This window comes from Lycorma delicatula, chromosome 2 (assembly GCF_047948215.1).
Source record: "Lycorma delicatula isolate Av1 chromosome 2, ASM4794821v1, whole genome shotgun sequence".
Classification (NCBI taxonomy): Eukaryota; Metazoa; Arthropoda; class Insecta; order Hemiptera; family Fulgoridae; genus Lycorma; species Lycorma delicatula.
The window spans coordinates 132,565,073-132,583,442 of NC_134456.1; the positions used below are offsets into that span (position 1 = coordinate 132,565,073).

Below are 18,370 nucleotides of genomic sequence, written 5' to 3' on the forward strand. Positions count from 1 at the left end.
AAGATCTACTTGTAGATTAATACAGTTGGCTGAGAGAAGGAATGTTTTCAAAAATTTTATGCCAGAAGATCTCACAAAGGCAACGGGATTTCTTACTAAAATTCCAACATACAAAAGTCATTATTCGTGAAGGGATTGTGGGAAAATGTTTGTTTCTTCTCATTTAACAATAGCAGGACTTTATGAAGAGTACAAAAAAATCTTTGTGACAGCAATTCAACCCCTATTTCTTATCGTATGTTCTGTATGGATTTCACAGATTATATCTAAAAATCAAAAAACCAAAAGTAGATTCACATGCTAGATGTGACAAACTAGATATTCAAATAAAAATTTCCTCTGGAGAAGACAAGGAAAAGTTTGTGGACCACAATGATGTTGAATGTGTTTATGATTCAAAAAAGTATGATAAATAAATTAAAAACTGATCAAAAAATTAAAATAATCACTTTTGAAACAACAGTGTCTTCCAACTCTCGTTATACAGAAGTCAGTGGCTCTTTATAAACAGCAGCTCTGGACTTTTAACCCAACAGTCTATGACTATGATCATGGTAAAATATATTGTTTTTTTAAGGCATGAAAGTGTGGCTGGAAGAGGTGCCTATGAAATTGGCTCATGTGTCTATAAATTTATTTTAGAAAACATCAAACAAGAAGTGAAGTCTCTAATCATGTATTCAGATACTTGTGGAGGGCAGAACAAGAATACACATGTAGCTGCTGTGTGTAATGTAGTGTTACAATACTTATCATTTTCAGAAGAAATAAATCATAACTTTTTAGTTCCTGGCTACACTCAAATGGAGTGTGGCACTTTGCATGGACTGACTGAAAAAAATAAAAAGCATTTCTGTGGAAACATCCAGCACCCACATTACTGGGCTCAACTGATTCAACAGACTGGTAAAAATTCCTTTTATAGTCAGGGAAACGACCCAAGAAAGTCTCTTTGACTTTGCAATGTTGAGAAAGGTGAACTTCAGCAACGCAAAGAAGATATCATAAGAAATTCTTTCAGTTTGAGAGAAGTTCAGTGACTCCAGTACAAAAACTGAAGAGCCTTGATTGATTTACTTCAAGACATCTCTTGATCCTCATCAACCATTCCAATTTGTAAGTTTTAAAAGAAGAGGAATGAAAAATATTAGTAATATGACACCAAAGTTATGTTACACAGAACCAACCCTTATATCAGAAAATAATAAAGTTGATTTACTTGATATTCTTCCATTCATCTCACCTGTTTTCCACTCAATCTACAAAGACCTTAGGCCGTCTCAAAAACCAAAAGATATTTACCAAGATGATTCAATCATAGTAGAGGATGAAGATTCAGACAAAATGAATATAGAAAGGAAAAAGCAAAGAATTAAAAAGGGGAAAGAGTGAAAATTGGAAAAGAAGAACCAGAGAGTGACAGCAGGCCAGAATCAAAAACTTCATTAAAAAAAAAATAGGAATAAATTGTTATAATATTTTTTTATACAAAAACTATTTGGATTGTAGGATTTTTTTCAGCATTAATATTACTAAATTTAAAAAAAAAAATGATTAAATTTTGGTTCAATTGTTTTACCTTAAATACAAAATCATGTGAGTAAAAGGTTTTTTTTTTTAATTAAATTATTTTAATTTTTCAAATTATTCTTTATACTTCAATTTATTGAGTTTAATAATTTTAAAAACATTTTTTATGAAATTTGATATGCAAGTAACAATATACAAATTATTTTGAAAAATAAAACATGCATATAAAATATAAATATTTTGAAAACATCAAGAAACTAATCTTAAAATCAATGAAAATTTTTAAATTCACTTTTCCCAAAAGTATTATTTTCGACTAAACACCCTTTAACCAGCAAGAACAATTATATTATTAAAATGAACAACCTAAAAGCAAATAAATAAATTATCTATTTTAATAAATAATGAATCTATTTTTCTATTATAGTATTATTATGCTGTGCTCAATAATTCAAATAATTTGTGTGTGTTTGAGTGAGTGATTGTACATGTATGTCTGTGTGTAGTTAACAACCGTAAGGCTTAATTCAACTTACACTGTTAACATCAACTGATGTCTCTACATATGTTGCTAAAGGCTAGAAATTAGCATTTAACATAATTAATTGTACACATCACATAATTAATTACAGTACAATGATATAAATTACAGACCAAATATTTAAAACATTCTAATACAATAAAAGAGATGATGTTAGAAGTACAAAAGATATAATAATAAGTATTATCAACAAAAAAAAAGCATAAGTTAGCTGACTTATTATCAGCCTGGTTGCAGTTATATGGAATAGACACATCAAATCAACTGTTTAAAAAATAATTCATCCTTAAGTTGTTTATTAATAATTTTATTTTGTTTTTTTTAATTTTTTATACCTTCAGTAAACTGTATGCGAAAACTTAGGTGAGATTATAGTACCCTAATTTAGTCAATCGGTTAATAAGTTACTAATACTACAAATTCTTGTTACACAACATAATACTACTCAACCATTAAACTTTGAGAAATTGCATTCTTATAATTACAAAACACCTCAGCCTACATAAAATAACGTAATTTACATGCAAGTACATAAAAAAAAGAATTTTAAGCTAACTTAATTAAAAACACTGAAAATAATAAAAATAAATTTTAATATTTTATGGTAATGAATTAAAGCACAGTATAGATATTTATGTAAAATATATCCTTCTATTCTCTGAAATTTATGCATGAAATATTATAGAATTCACAAATCAATGAAAATATGTTAATATATAATAATTTATCACTTAAACACGAACAATGAGGAAGAACATAAATTAATTTTAAGAAAGATTAATTAATCCCGTATTATTTTTACATTTTACATTGATAAATACCACTCACGACTGAGTTACAGCTCATGAAAAATTACTTAGATTACAGAGTCAAAAAGCTTTAATAAAATACAATTTACTAATTTTATTAAAACATAAATAACGACTTACCTCTAAATATACATTAACGAGAAGTTTTTGTCACTGAAATTATAATTTAAAATAAACAGTTAAATAAACACAAATAGGAACGGCACAAAGATATAAATAGGTTAACCGAAAATTACCAACTGCAATCTAAGCAGGTATGAACATGCATGGAACAACGCGCATTTGTTTAACGCAGCCAGACGTGAACCACGTGATCGTTTTGATTTTAGCACAGCAACGAAATTTATACACTGTTAAACATTACCGGTTATTGCGCAATGGTACAGATACGCTTACTTAAGGTGTACATAATATTTTTAAAATATTCCACTGAAAATTAAATCTGCTCTTTACGCAACTGCTTCCTAGCCCGTTTACAAATCGCACCGCTAGATAGCAGTATTTGATAGTACTAGGTAGCGTACAATAACTTCGTAATGTGTGTTAGAAATGATAAAATTTAAAAGAAAATGTACTACAGTTTATTTTAATAGTAAATACTCTTATGTAAATGAAAGTACTGAAGAGAAACAATTTTTTCAAATCCCAACACTTCATTAAAAAAAAAAAAACGTATTAGTTTACTAGAGATTTAACGAGTTTTATTAAAAAAGGAATAAATAAGTTTAATAATATCTATAAAATAATAAAACCATCTTGTTTTAATAAAAAGGACCTGATGAAAGAAATATTTATTAATTTAAAATTTTCATTTCCTCTTTTTTATTTTTTTAAATAACAGCATAATCTACAGCCCTAATGTATTTATAAGAAAAATTACAGAGATAATGTTAAAAATTAAATATTTAATAATCAGCGAAGATCGTATAAATTTTTTTTCTCTTTCGTTAAAAAATTCACGGTAAAACATTTTTATCATTAAACTTTTTACGTGAATTAATAGTTCTTGATTTAATAAAATTAAATTAATAGTTCTTTGAAAATTTAAAAGAAAAAACAAAAAAAATTGATAACTTTAATAGTGATAAAATTTTTACTTTCCTGTCTAGATGGTACTACAGCATATAAATACTACATATAGAAGGAAAGTATTGTAATTGGCTCAATTATCCGGTTTTCACCGGGTTTTGACGTTTTGACATCTTAGGAACCCAAAAAACCTGATGGAAATTTTCCAGACGGGTATGTGTTGGTTTCACCCTCTAAATCACCTTCCAGAACTACTGGACCGATTTTTACCAAACTTGTTCAAATTACTACTATATATGGGGCATTGATGTCATTTAAATTTTCAACTTAAAAAGGTCAAGGGGTGAGACTGTAGAGGAAGGCCCCTAAGTATATTGATATTTCGCCTAATTAAAGTATTATATTTTAAACACATTTGATAACAATTAAGAAATAACAACATTCGCAAAAAAAATTTTGCAAAATTGCACCCATACCCTAAAAGAATTCTGTTGTAGTATGCTATGTTGTGACTAGTTGAGAGGTAGAATTAAATAAATGAATAATATTTAAAGAGTAAAAAAGTAAATTGGTCCGGTTGGGTCTCAAACTCGATCGCCCGGATGATTCGGTACTTGGTGCGTTATGCCTCGTGGCTACACCAGTCTGCCGACCGTACAAGTGAAATTTGTTTTATTTAAGTTGTGAAATTCGTTTAGTTAGTACCGACCGTCGCCGCTAGTACCACCACACCCGCGCGAATTAAATTCGATATGCGCGAGCGCTTTAGTTTAAATTATTGGATTAAATAAACCAAAAATATATTATATTTAAATAAAACGATATTTTAAATTAAGTTGTGTGTGTGTGTGTGTGTGTGTGTGTGTGTGTGTGTGTGTGTGTGTGTGTGTGTGTGTGAGCCATGTATCAGAAACAACCAACAGTTGTAGGACCTTAGGGAAAATTCTACAGCTGTGTTGTCAGCTTTTTTTTATAATAAATTAGAATACACTGAAAAATATGTTTAATTTACTTCCAGATGGAAAAAAGAAAAAAAAAATGTTTATATCAGAATCTAATTTTGAAATATACCTAAAATGTAAACTTTATACAGCTTAAAATTTAATGCAAATTTTATAAGATTTAAGGTTCATTCTATTAATAATAAAAATATTTATTCTTATTAATATATTATTAACCATAATTTTGAATGAAAATGATTGCTTAATTAAAAACATATGTAACATCTTTTCTTTTACAGCTTCCAAGGGACCACCTTAGTCAAGATAAAGAAGGATGTTTCAGTTTCCTGTTCTCTCCATATTTCTTCATTCTGACAGATCTTGCCTTTCTTAATTTTTCTGAAATCACACATCCTGTCTTTGGTTTGTAGTCTAGGTTGTTTATCTTTTAGAATTTCCATTTTCCCTGTGTTTTCCTTCAGGTCTGCTATCGTTATCCCTAGTGATTTCTAGTTCTCTTGTATTTCTGCTAGCCAGGTAATTTTGTTCTTGCTTTCCCATAGTTTTTCTATTACTTGTCTTGCGATTCTATTGCCTGGTGTTCTGATGAAGTATCCAAAGAAGGAAATCCTTTTCGTTTTATTGTACTTGTTACAGGTTCAATTTCCTTAAAAACTGTCTCATTCGATATTGTCCTCCAGTGTCCTTCTTTGTCGTATTTTTTTTGTTTATACAGATCCTTGCTATTCTTCTTTCGAGTTTATATAATATTCTCTATGTTTGCTGTATGGCTTGTTTTGAATATAGCTTCGCTACCAAATATTATTACGGGTTGGATGATTATTTTGTAATGGTTGAGTTTGATAGCTATTGAGGGCATTTTTTACTTCCTTCTACAAATTAAAGGAAATATTGTATAGCAAAAAATTTCAGTTTTCAGATTTCAACAGAAATATCCATTTTGACCATCCCTGAATTCATTTTGACTAGTTCGGCGTGACTCCTGTGTATGTACATAAGTATGTATCTTGCATAACTCAAAAACGATAAGCCGCAGAACGTTGAAATTTTGGATTTAGGACTGTTGTAACATCTAGTTGTGCACCGGTCCCTTTGATTCCAATCGACCGGACTAAAAGTGTCCAATAAAGCCCAAACTCCAAAACATTTGGATTTAGTACTCTTTCTTTACTGGAGTAACAAGCCCTCATTAAGAGCTTTTCAATGTTATATCATAAGTGACACTTATTTTCATTTGTTCCAAGTTATAGCCAAAAACATTTTAATTAATGAAATATTGGGATCTTGCAAGGGGACGGCACATTGGTTTGAATCTGACTTCATATGCATATATTTTATTTTAACTTTTTTTGTAATTTAAATATATTGATTTCAGTAGTTGTTAGTGAAATAAAATTTTATATACTTTAATTTTAATTCAAATTTTTACAGAGGTTAATAATTAATTATTAATAAATCAATGGATTTAAATTGAAAAAAGTTTTTTTTTTCAAATGGACACATCGAACCGATGTGTCCATGGTTATGGATCCAACATGTTCTCACTTACTCCATGTAACTACTTGAGTGACATGAAACAAAATTAATGTATAAACCAATATAAAATGTTGATACAGACACCACAAAAAAAATGTGATGCAATATGGTGTTCACCCCAATGCAATTATGTAACTGTTCACTTTATTAAACAACTGGAGGATCGAATCTCACTTTCAGATGAAATAAATTTAAATGAAGTGCAGCAAAAAATGTGTATATGTAATTTCATAGGCGTACAAGGAAGTCATTTGGTGTACACATCAGATTTTTTATTGTACGTATTGTTAATGAGTTTTTGTGTTATTGTTGACTGTTTGATTCTACTTCTCCACGTGGGTTTCTTGTTTAATTTGTATGTGATGATTTATCCTAGGTATTTTGAATTTTTCTACACTGTTATTGTTTCTACCTTGTTTTTCTTTTTGATATATTGTTATAAGTGGGGAGTTAATTAACATTAGTTTTGTTTTTTGAAAAAGATTCCTCTGCATTGAACTAATCTGTTTTTTTTTTTTTTTCTATTTGGATGCTACTTGCCAGGACTAGATCATCAGTGAAGCCTAGGAAATTTAGTTTTATGTTTTCTTTCTTTCGATGAACATGTTTTTGGGATTTACTTCATATCACTTCATTATTAACTCCAAGGCACAGTTAAATAAGCGTGGAGATAGGTCATCACCCTGTCTCAGCAGTAAATTACAAAGGTATGAATCACACACTGATGCTACATATAATTTTGATAAACCCCCAACAACATCTTTATTGATCTGGTCAATAAAGATGTAATGTCTTTATTTTAACTGTTTCGCTTTATTTGTTTCACTTTATCACTTTTTAGCATACTATTACACATTTGAGATTTTAAAGACTGGTTTATTACACCATAAAACATTCTAATTTACAACTTCTTTGCAGAAATAAGAGATGTAGCATTTAATATTACTATTTCTTTTTTTATGACAAAAGCAGTTTTAAGGGAAATTCTTCTAAGAAATCAGGTTTTTCATTATATTATTGCATTTATTTTTTTAAAAATAAATAACTTATATACATTAATTACAAAGGTCAACAAAAAAAAAATTATAATTTGAACTGATATAAAAGTAGGTGAATTAGAATATTTTGTTTATGCTAAATCTTAAAATAAAATCAGTTTTTCTTCAACACCCTCAGATTTTTAGTAGTGAACTTTTAAAATATTGAGAAACTTCTTAAATAATAGAATACAATAATAATAATTACAATTAAAATTCCTACCTTTATTTTGGAGAAATCTATGTTTATTTTAATTTCTTTTTTCTTATTTTCCTTTTGTGTTCAGTGAAGTCGCTTCTTTTTTTATCATTCAACAGTATTCACCAGATTCATTCCATCTACCTTGATAACTTTGTTTCATCTGCAATATATCTTGGTGGAACCTTTCTCTTTGTTCAACACTGATGTCACCCAAGGTTAAAGGGAAAAAGTCCGAATCAGAATGTAAAAAATGAATTTTCAATGACATTCTGAAGTCTAAATTTTTGTATTTCATTAAGAGTCCAATTATAAGCTGATCATAGTTTTCAGTTTTTTTTGTTTCCAACAAAACCAGTAATGACATCTTTGAATGACTTTCTTGCTGCTAGTTCTTAGGATTCAGTTTGCTGTAAGATATATTTTCATTAATTAATATTGTTATTTTTGAATTGTGAAAAAACCTTAGCTAAATATTTAAAGCCAGCACCATCTGTGGCTAATGCTTTCAGAAAATTCTTCATCAGGTCTAGTTTTATGTATAGAAATGGAAAAATAATACAATCTGCTTCAACAAAGGGAATATTGACAACAATTTCCTTTCTTGTAGTAAACTGATTTCTTTTTGGCTAATTTTTAACTGCGTAATGTTTATCTGTAGCCGACTATCCCACAAACACATATATTTTGTAAAGCCACTCTGGAGAACGAGAAGAAGCCCTATCGCTCTTCAGATCAGCAATGATTCGCTATGAGTGTTCATCATACTTAATAGCTATTAAAATATTTGACATACTTTCACATGTTTTTTTTCATTCCTACAGTATGTGCTATCGGTATAGAAGAAAACTTATTCAAGTTATGCAATAATACTGCCTTTAAGTTTCTTTTGGAAAGGTCTATAAATAAACACCAATTATATACAACATATTCATTGTCCAGTTCAGACATTAGCCCCCTACCGTCATGGCATGAACAAATTATCTTCCAAAGTTTTTCATTTTAATCGAAATGAAAATTTACTGAAAAACTAATTTTAGTTTTCAGTAAATTTTAGTTTATTTCTATAAACCAAAATTTTAGAATCCTTGTTTAATAAGTTCCATTCTTTAAGATGTGAACCTAGAAGTTCTGCATGTTGTTTCGATGAATACAAGTCATGAATTAGGTCACTCAGTTGTGCCTGTGTGATGAGATGAGGTTCAGTACTTGATTCTTACGGGATTTTAATAATTCCAAGAGGTTGGAGCAATTGGGATCAGTAAATCAACACCATGAAGTACTGGTCCCATAGCTAAATGAACATTTGGGTATGCAATACTGTTTTTGGTTAGTAGGCTTTTGCCAAATCATAAGTACGCCAAACGGTAAATGCTCTGTTTTTCCTTTTAACCAATGGGTTACTTTAATGCATCACTTTATGTATGCAACAAGTGGATCCCAGGATTTATCTTGACCTCCCAAGGAATAGTCAAAATAATGTTTGTAAGCAGTTATCAGCAGATTCGATACTGGTTTTCATTGACTTTTTATGGTGAATTCTCTGCAAACATAACAAAAATTATTTGAAGAATTTTCGTAACTCTGATTTTTATTCATTGTAAAATTCAAAATGTTTTAATGAATAGAAGTAAATTGAAATATTAAAAAAATACTTACTTAATTATAAAAATAATTAAGTTTTAATGTATAAATACTTACATTACTTAAAATACTTTATAAAATTGCTTCATCTTGGAGTGTGTAATAAAGCACAGCATGAAACACGCAAACAGTCACAACTTAAGAAATTATTGATGTTCAATAAAGTAATACCAGAAATTGTTCTGTTGCAAAACTCTTTCACTAAATTTATGGCATCACTTATGAAACAATCTTTATAATATGTGTATGATAAAGCCAATACCACATCTGAAGAAAACAGCAAATCATACCAAGACCTGACTCATACTGAAGAAAATTTCATCAGTGTAATGAAGTCAGTATGACTCATTGAAATATATATACATGGCTGGCTTGGCATGAAATGACAACATTCAACTGTAATGTATCAAATATAGGTCACAATACAGCATCATTAAATACAGCATGCATCACAATATAAATGAGATGTGAATAAGTAAACATATAGACATACTAACTTATTTTAATTGTTTATTCCACAAATGATGGAACAAATAAATTTAAGGGGTAGTAACTTAAGAATGTTACATGATTGGTTGTTTTAAAATACATATTCAGGATTCAGCATATAAAATATTATATGAAACACCTACTCCCTTTTCATTTCCAAATTTTATGTTGACCAGTGTTATAAAACTATGTAGGATGTAAATAATGAAAAATTCTCCCTTCAGATTTCACACTGATGTATTTCTTTTTTAATAGTTGAATTTCCAATCAACTTTTCTTTTAGTTTTAATAATTTTAGTAACCAACGAAAGACATTATATCAATGATCAAATTACCCGTAGAATTTTAAAAACTTAAAAACTCCATCCTTCACACATATCTGGATATTTCTTGCTTGCTATTACTTTGTTTTACATTGTAATTGGGTCATAAATTAAAAAAAATCAGGCTGAATTCATCGTCTGAAATCAGTCTTCTTGAAATATACCATTTTATCCCTATTAAAAAATAATATGTATGCATTAACAGACAACTTAAGAATGAGGTAAAATGTTTGGACATCTTTCCAACACTTCTAAACGCCTGAAAAAACATATCAATCATTTCATTTCATTTAAAGGGAGGAAGATTGCTATTACATGCACATTTAAAAAATTAAGAAAGTCATACAATTTAAAAAACAGACTTGTCAACAGTAGGTAGAATTTTTCTTGATTTAAAGTCAATATATTTTGGACTTCATTAAAATAATGTTCTAATAAAGGTGTTTGAAAAAAGAATCACAATCTATATTTTGGGGTTTCATAATTATATGCAATAAAAATACTTTTAATCTTTAAAATATATTTAAATATTAAAAAAAAAGAAATACATAATTTAGAGCGCAAAAACAGAAAAATTTGCAAGAAATAGTAGTCTAAAAAAATATATTACATATAATAAGTTATAAATTTCCAGTAAACTCTTTAGAGGAATAGTTTAAAATGGACAATGAAGAAGGAATGTTTGCAAGTATTGTAGACGAAATTTGATTTTCTTTTAATCTATCATTTAATATTTACAAAATTTATAGTCATTTCTATAAAGAGAATTTTAAAATTTGTTAAAAAGGTTTTTCTATTTCCTTCATAATAAAAAAAGATTAAATTTGCTTTCAGAAAATATATTGACAGTTTAGTAAATTTTGATTGAAATATAAGTATTTTCCAGAGTTAATATATCATTATTTAAATTTTAACCTCCTTTTTACTACATTAACAGTCTTTCAGAGTTTTAATTCTTCACATGCAATTTAAACAATTATAAGATAAAAAAGAGATAATCATTATTCGCCATTAATAAATAAAAAAAACGTTAACAAAATATTTATTTCATTAATGTTTTTTTATCTACTGATGAATAATTCAACAAACGTACAATAAACCTACGCTTAGGGTGAAATGTTAGTTACAGTTTAAATCAGAAAGAACCTCAAATTTGCAACTTCTGCAGTTATATATCTGCAGTAATAAGTATCAGCAGATTCTACAAAGTTTAACCTGAATTTTTTTTTTTTCAATTAGCCTGAATATCTTTTTATTTTGTTAATTTTGGTAAACGAGTAATACTATTATCAATAAATGAAGGAAACTGATGCTTATCGGGTATTCGCAAAATCAAACGTTTATTTTTTTATGTTGTTTTGTAATGTTACACATTATTGGATGTAACCCCTTTAATAGACATTATCTATTAATGGTTGCTTTAATTTACCTCTACTGTATATATTTTAAAATAGTATTATTACATTTTCTCGTTTGAATAAATTCTATTGCTTGGTTAAGTGAAATGCTGGTTTGTTTATTACTGATAAAATAATAAAAGATTTAAATACATGATTGAGTAATGCATCAATTAATACATAAATTAATCAACAAACTGTGGTACAATTTGTAAGATTAATGGATTATTATTCTGAACTCAGAAACTAACAACAATAAATTACATAAGAGAAGTAGACTTATTAGTTTCTGGAAATAAATACCAAAATGATACTAAAAAAAAAGAAGCATTGCAAGATTTCTATAAATTATATTTATATCCTTTTGTTAGGCTAATCATTACCAAAATAAAACATAACTTATTAATATATACAATTTTAGATAACCTTTGTCTGAGCAATAATTATGGATATTTTTTTTGTTTTACTATTAGTTTTTCAAAGTTGAGAAGTAAGGAAGAGGTAAAATTTTTATGTTCAGATATCCTATTAAAGGATAGCAGCATTTAATTTATTTTTCTGAGATTTAAATAACGTGATTCAAACAAGATGGAGCTACTGCAATTAACCTACAATTTTAAAATATAACATTCATGTTTTTAATTGTTTCACATGGACAACAGTTTTCATAAATGAAATGTTTGCATAATGATGACTGAATTAAATGACACTATGGTATTTGTTACAGATTGGATGATTATTAGTAAGTATATTTCACATGCAATTGATTAAGGAGTTCCCAGTTAAGAAAAAAAATTAATAAATTATCAAATATTCAATCTGAAAAAAAGAGTTAATGGCTTTTTTCTCAAGAATATTTTCTGGAAACTATTTTAATGTAAAATAATCAAATCGGACATAGTTGTTTCAAAGGTTTGATCGAGCAAGCTATATTTAAATAAGAGTATACTCTTATTTAAATACCTTTTAAGGTAATTTTACTTACTAAATTGTCCTATGTATATATTTCTGTTTAATGTATTTTTCTTTGAAGCTTCTGCTCTTAAATGACCTCTCTCACATCATCACAACTACAGCAGCAACAAACTGGTCATCTGTCACTTATCTCTCCTTTCATCATGGTTTTAAATTTCATCAAACATAGATTACCCATCACAGTCATCTCATCTTTAAAGTCTCTATTATATAACAATAGAAGGTTAGTACATAGGTTTAATACACAGTGCTTTGATTTCTGATCTTACTCAAATCTTTATCTTTCATTTTGTATTAACAAAGGAAAGGTCTTCCTCAAAACTATATAAAAGATGTTGCATGCTTTAATATAAAAGCTTTACCACTTAAGCTAAGTCTTTGTATTTTACATGAATTAAGTTTTATATGGTACGTTTACAAATACACAAAGAAATTCTCTCATCCAAATGTAAACAGTATTAAAAACTCTTCTGAGATATGAAATATATAAATATAACATGAATACTTATAATTAGTTTGTAACCAAAGGAATTAGATTACGAAAAGCAAGAAGATATTATTAGCTCATGATTTAGCTATCATTTGACACATGATTTTATGAAAACTTTTCTGTAATTCCATATAAAACGTAGGTCAATATGAATCAAAACTTTACCCCTACTACTACTAGTACTTTGTTTTCCCCTTGATTTTTCTATTATTTGTTATATAAGTGCATATATATATATATATATATACATTATGTATATATATATATATATATATAACGTATATGCATATTTTTATGTCATATTAATGTAAATTGAATGTCTGAAATTTATTGTAAGGAGATTGTAGTTACTTTCCATGAAAGGATTAAGAGAAAAGGACCTGTAACATGAATGAATGGTGTTACGATTCTTTATCAACGTGCTGCATGCCAAGATGTTTATGAAGAAGCACTGAATCCTCATTTTGTAAATTCTTCATATTCATATGGCATTGCCCCTTGTGACCATTTTCATATGTATAGATGAAGTGTAAATTATCAGAGGCCTGTTTCTAAATTGTAGGTGCAATGAAGCCAATAATAACAAAGTTCATGAAAAAACTATCAGCAGACAACTGTTTCTAGCCATGCAATGTTCAATGGATCAGTGAAGAATGTGGAAGTAGGTTGTTGGAGACTATATTTTCTACATGTAATTTGTGGAATGAAAAATTTTAATTCAGGAGTTCAATATTTTTACAACGATACTTCATTTCAATCAGTGAAACCTAAACATTATGTAACTCCAGATTTGAACATTTTTAGAACAAATAAACATTTAGAAACAAAAACTTAGAACAAGCAAGCAAACAAATAAACATTTTTAATTTTTAAACTTGTTACTTATTATTAAAAATAGTGACAATTAATTATTGAAAATTTTTAATATGAGGTATAACAAAAATGTCTCATGACTCATAGGATTGACTTTCACCCTTCATCTATGCATCCATTGCATCCATTTATTGATAAGAACAAGCGTAGCTTTCATAATACCCAAGACAAGGTCAAGTTTGCCACATATAACCAAAATCGCTGTATTGTCTGCGAAGGATGCAACTGTGACATCTTCTGTACTGGGAAGTTCTGCCATGTATATCAAATATAGAATCAAACCTAAAAAAGAATCCTGTGGAACTCTTGAAAGATTGTCTATGCAGACAGATAATTTCTGGTTATATTTGACTTGAGAAATCTGCCCATCTAGGTAACTAGTATCATCAAGATAGACCTGCTGAAGTAGGCTTGACTTCAGTTTGAAAAGGAGACCGGAAGCCAAACTTTGTTGAATGATTATTGAACATGTAGGAAGGCTGCCAAACAGTATTCCTTTCTTTCTAGGCTCCCATGGGTCAGACTAACAATTCTGTGGGTCAGCTTGATGGAGGAACGGCCGCCTCTGAAGCCATAAAGTGATCAGAGATAATATTACCCTTCTCTAAGACTGATGATGATCTTTGAAGGAACAGCTTTTCAAAGATCTGTGACAAAAGAAGAAGAAAGCTTATAGGCTTGTACGAAGACATGTCATTTGCAGGGTTTTTTGGCTTCAAAACCGGAGCGATCTGCAATACCATACTGGCCAGGGAACCATGTAGTTTAAAGTATCGCATTGAACAGATGGTTTATATAAAGTAATCCCAAAGGAGTTAAAACACAAAACATTTTACCAGTCTTCAAATCAAATCCTGTGGCCTTTCTCAAGTATTTCAATCTACCAAACTCTTGCAATAAATCAGCTGTTACGGACCTCAACAGGAAACACAGAGGAAGTGGGCTATCCAGGAATTCAAAGATTACTTCATCAACATCATACAGATTTTATGGCTTGAACACATAGCTTAGGTATATGGTAAACAGTTCCGTCTTTTGACTATTGCTGCAAGCCCATTTATTAGGCGACCTTAAAGGTGGGGATGGCACTGCATATTTTGAGACACTTCGTAGCCCTCCACCTGCTACAACGAATCTTCACCTTCATTGAGTGAGATAACCCTTCAACATAGTTTCTAAATGTTTGGTTTCTAACTATTCTCAACAACCACTTACATTTGCGGGCAGAACGGTTAAAAGCAATTCTGTCCTCAGGATTCCTGTAGTACTGCCACCTCCATCTCCTTTTATTCGTAGTGAGTTCAATCACCTACCTGGAGCAATTCCTTATTTGGCTTCACTCATCTTCACTGACCTTGAGCGCCATGCTGCCTCCCACATTGTAGTTGCCAATCATAGCACTGCATCATTGATTTCAAATTTACACTTCAAAGGGTCACCCACTGGTATCCTCTCCTCAATCCAGGTCCCATAAGAATTCCTGTCAGTCCTACACTTGTAAGTGAGAAGGAACTTCATGTTCTTAGTCAGTTGTTACTTCCTGTTGGGCTCAGAGTCAATCAGCATCATTGCAGAATGATCAGGACTAGAGTCAAGGTTATTTCTAATGTCAGGGTATAGAGGACCAACTCCCTAGCAAAAAAAAAGAATAAATCCAAGACGTCAGCAGTACTGGTTGAATCTGGGGGTCATTAGGTCGGTTCTAAGCCAGAGAAACTGTTGAACCAAAACCTTGTAATATATTTCTTTGGTACTGTACCAAAGGTATTTATTAGTGTAGAGCCTTAGTGGATGTTCTGTCTTTGCATTCCAGCTACCCCCTGAAACGAAGTGGCGACTCAAAGAACCTAAATAAATATTTTGAGAAAATCTCATCTGTGATCACATGGTGAGAGAGGCAGTAAATTGCAGAGAGTCTGAGTAGTCCAAGCCAGTCTGTCAATTCAACTGAAGCCGCTTGTTTATGGTTAATCCCAATTGGTAGAAGTAGCATCGCTTCTCGGCCTCTGGCCCCGTGCTGTTTAACTTGTATATACTGCTACCAGTAGCGATTTGCTTCAACAACTACAGGGTACCTAAGTTCACGTCGTCGGGGCTGACAACGGTTAGTGGCTGTCAATCAACCTGCGCTGCTGTGGAGTTTGGTCGAAGATTTCCTTCTGGCAACCAAGGTGGTTCGGCAGCTGGGAAGGAAGGAAGCCCCAAAGGGTCACTGGGTGTTGCAGACCTCGCCAAAGATCCGGCAGCTCTTGGTGGTCAGTGGACGTTTCTTTGTCGGGTGTACCTCATGTAGAGTCGTTGACCGTATAGAGGTGCTCGATGCTTTAAGTGTCAGTGCTTTGGTCAAACTTCTCTCCTCTGCAGAGCGCAGTCGGAGATATGTGGTTACTGTCTTCTTCCGGGACACAGCCAGCCAGTTGCTCTGCGAAGTCTGCGCCTGCCAAGTTCGCCGCCTGTACCTTGGTGAAAGGCAGCGATGCTGGACACCGGGACGAGGGTAGGCACTACAGGGCGAATGATATTGCTCGGACGAGAGCTGTAAAAATACAGCTTATGGCAACGCCTGAATTGGGGAATACCTTTGAGGACGGACGCCAACATGTTGAATGCTTGCGCCTGTGGCAGTTTAATCTGCATCATTCTTGGGCGGCCGCCAGTGAAAGTATGAGGCTCCTTGAGGAGTACAACCTCGAGGTCCTCTTTGTCCAGGAGCCGTAGCGGTCGGAGATAGGGTGGTCGGCTTCCGCGAGGTGAATGTTATTCATTCTCGTGGGGATGGTTGCTCTCAGCGATCGTGATTGGCTCAGGTTCGTTGGTATCTTCTGGATGTCCCATTGGTCCAATGAGCAATTCACTGTCGTGCGAATCACTAGGGGTACACTCGATGTCGTACTAGCATTGGGATACTTCCAACTTGGATGGAGTATCGATGACTTGCTGGTGAAGTTTCGCAGGATTCTGGACGGTCTCCCGGGCATCAGAGTGCTGGTTGGTCTGGACGCTAACTGTAAATATGTTTTGGCAATCTTTATTGACATAGAGGCAGAATTTCCTTCCTTGTGTTGGAGTTTTGTCTTCTATAAGTTGGAACGCCGCAATGTTCCCGTAGCCCTGCAGGCCGTAGTACGATTTGTCTAATCGTACGGCTCGGTTTAAAGATGCACACCTAGCTGTGGAAAAATCCGTCACTAGGGGAAGCCTGCAGAGTTCCGTTCTCGGTACCCTGCTGTGGAACCTGGCTTTTGACGAGTTTCTAGGATTGGCATTCCCAGGAGTCACGACCCAGGCTTTCCCCGATGACTGTCTCCTTTTAGTTCGTGGTAATTTACGACCGCAGCTGGAAGATCGAGCGTAAACGACCTTGTCGACTGCTGAGAGCTGGATGGACATTCAAAATTAAAATATTTCTGTGACCAAGACGAAGGTTATACTTCTCAAAGATGCAGACAAATTATCGAACAGTCAGAACCTTCACATTGAGTATAAAGGTTGTGTTATCAGCCGAGTGAGAGTTCATAAGTACCTAGGTGTTTTGTTTGATGAGAAGTTGCTGTTTAGCAACCAGATTAGGCAAGTACCGGCGAACGCCGTCTCAGTGATGTACAAACTTAGGAGGATTGCTCGGAAGGACTATGGGTTGTCTGGCCGTCAAAACGTACATGTTGTTCCGAGGTATCTTTGAAAGCATGACCCTTTACGCGGCGCCCGTTTGGGCGCATAAGTTGGATATAAATAGAGCACTTCTTCAACATTTAAGGAGTGCCCACCGCCGAGCGTAATTGCATTCACTGGTGTTTTTAAAACAACCTCCTACGAGGCTACCTTCGTTTTGGGGAAGGCTCTCCCAATCGATTTAGTGGTAGCAAGTTCGGGCAGCAATGTGAAAGTTGCGAAGAGGCAGAGAGGCCAAGGTATTTGGGATGCGGTTTCAGGCCGGGCCTGTACCGGAGCGGAACGGTGATCTCAATGCACCGGTTCAAAATTTCGAACAGTTGTCTATCTCCCGCCTGCGATGGATGTATAGCAGCAAGAATGGCACGCCACGACTAAGGGAAGATCCTTGTATAGATATATACAGGACTTCGGGGATTGTACTCCTGTCCTTTTTTTAAGGGCAATGGGTAGCTAGGTGCTCTCCAACCACGCAAACTTGAACCAATATTTGTTTCGGTTCAGCCTGGCAACTGATGAACTGTGCGTCTGCGGGCTGATCCAGTCGAACGAATACATGATGTTCGACTGCCAAACTCTTGGGGAGTCCAGAACTCAGGCCACCCTGAAACTTAGAGTTCAAGGGGAAAATTGGCCACTCAAGCGGCGAGTCAATGTGGCGAGGGCCTCATTTTCAGACCGTGTGTGTGTCGCTTAAGGCCGTTGCGTTGTTCAATCGGCATCAGTAGTTTTTCGGATAAAAATGACTCCTATTGTGCTGCTGTGGAAAGCCACCCGAGAGTTTTGGCTGACCACCAGCCAAAACTTAACCGCCTTAATATGGTGGACAGGTACTTGCTGGCATTCAGCGACCTAGGCGTGGTA

At 32.4% G+C, this 18,370-nt stretch overlaps 1 long non-coding RNA gene across 1 annotated transcript in view; it reads right to left on the bottom strand.

Moving 5' to 3' along the window:
• The window catches only part of LOC142320255 (uncharacterized), a 521,142-nt gene extending 517,865 nt beyond the window's left edge, over window positions 1-3,277 (bottom strand). Inside the window, exon 1 of the long non-coding RNA XR_012755328.1 lies at window positions 3,001-3,277. This is a non-coding gene — a long non-coding RNA (uncharacterized LOC142320255). The remainder of the gene's footprint in view (window positions 1-3,000) is intronic.
• Between the last annotated feature and the right edge of the window lie 15,093 nt (window positions 3,278-18,370).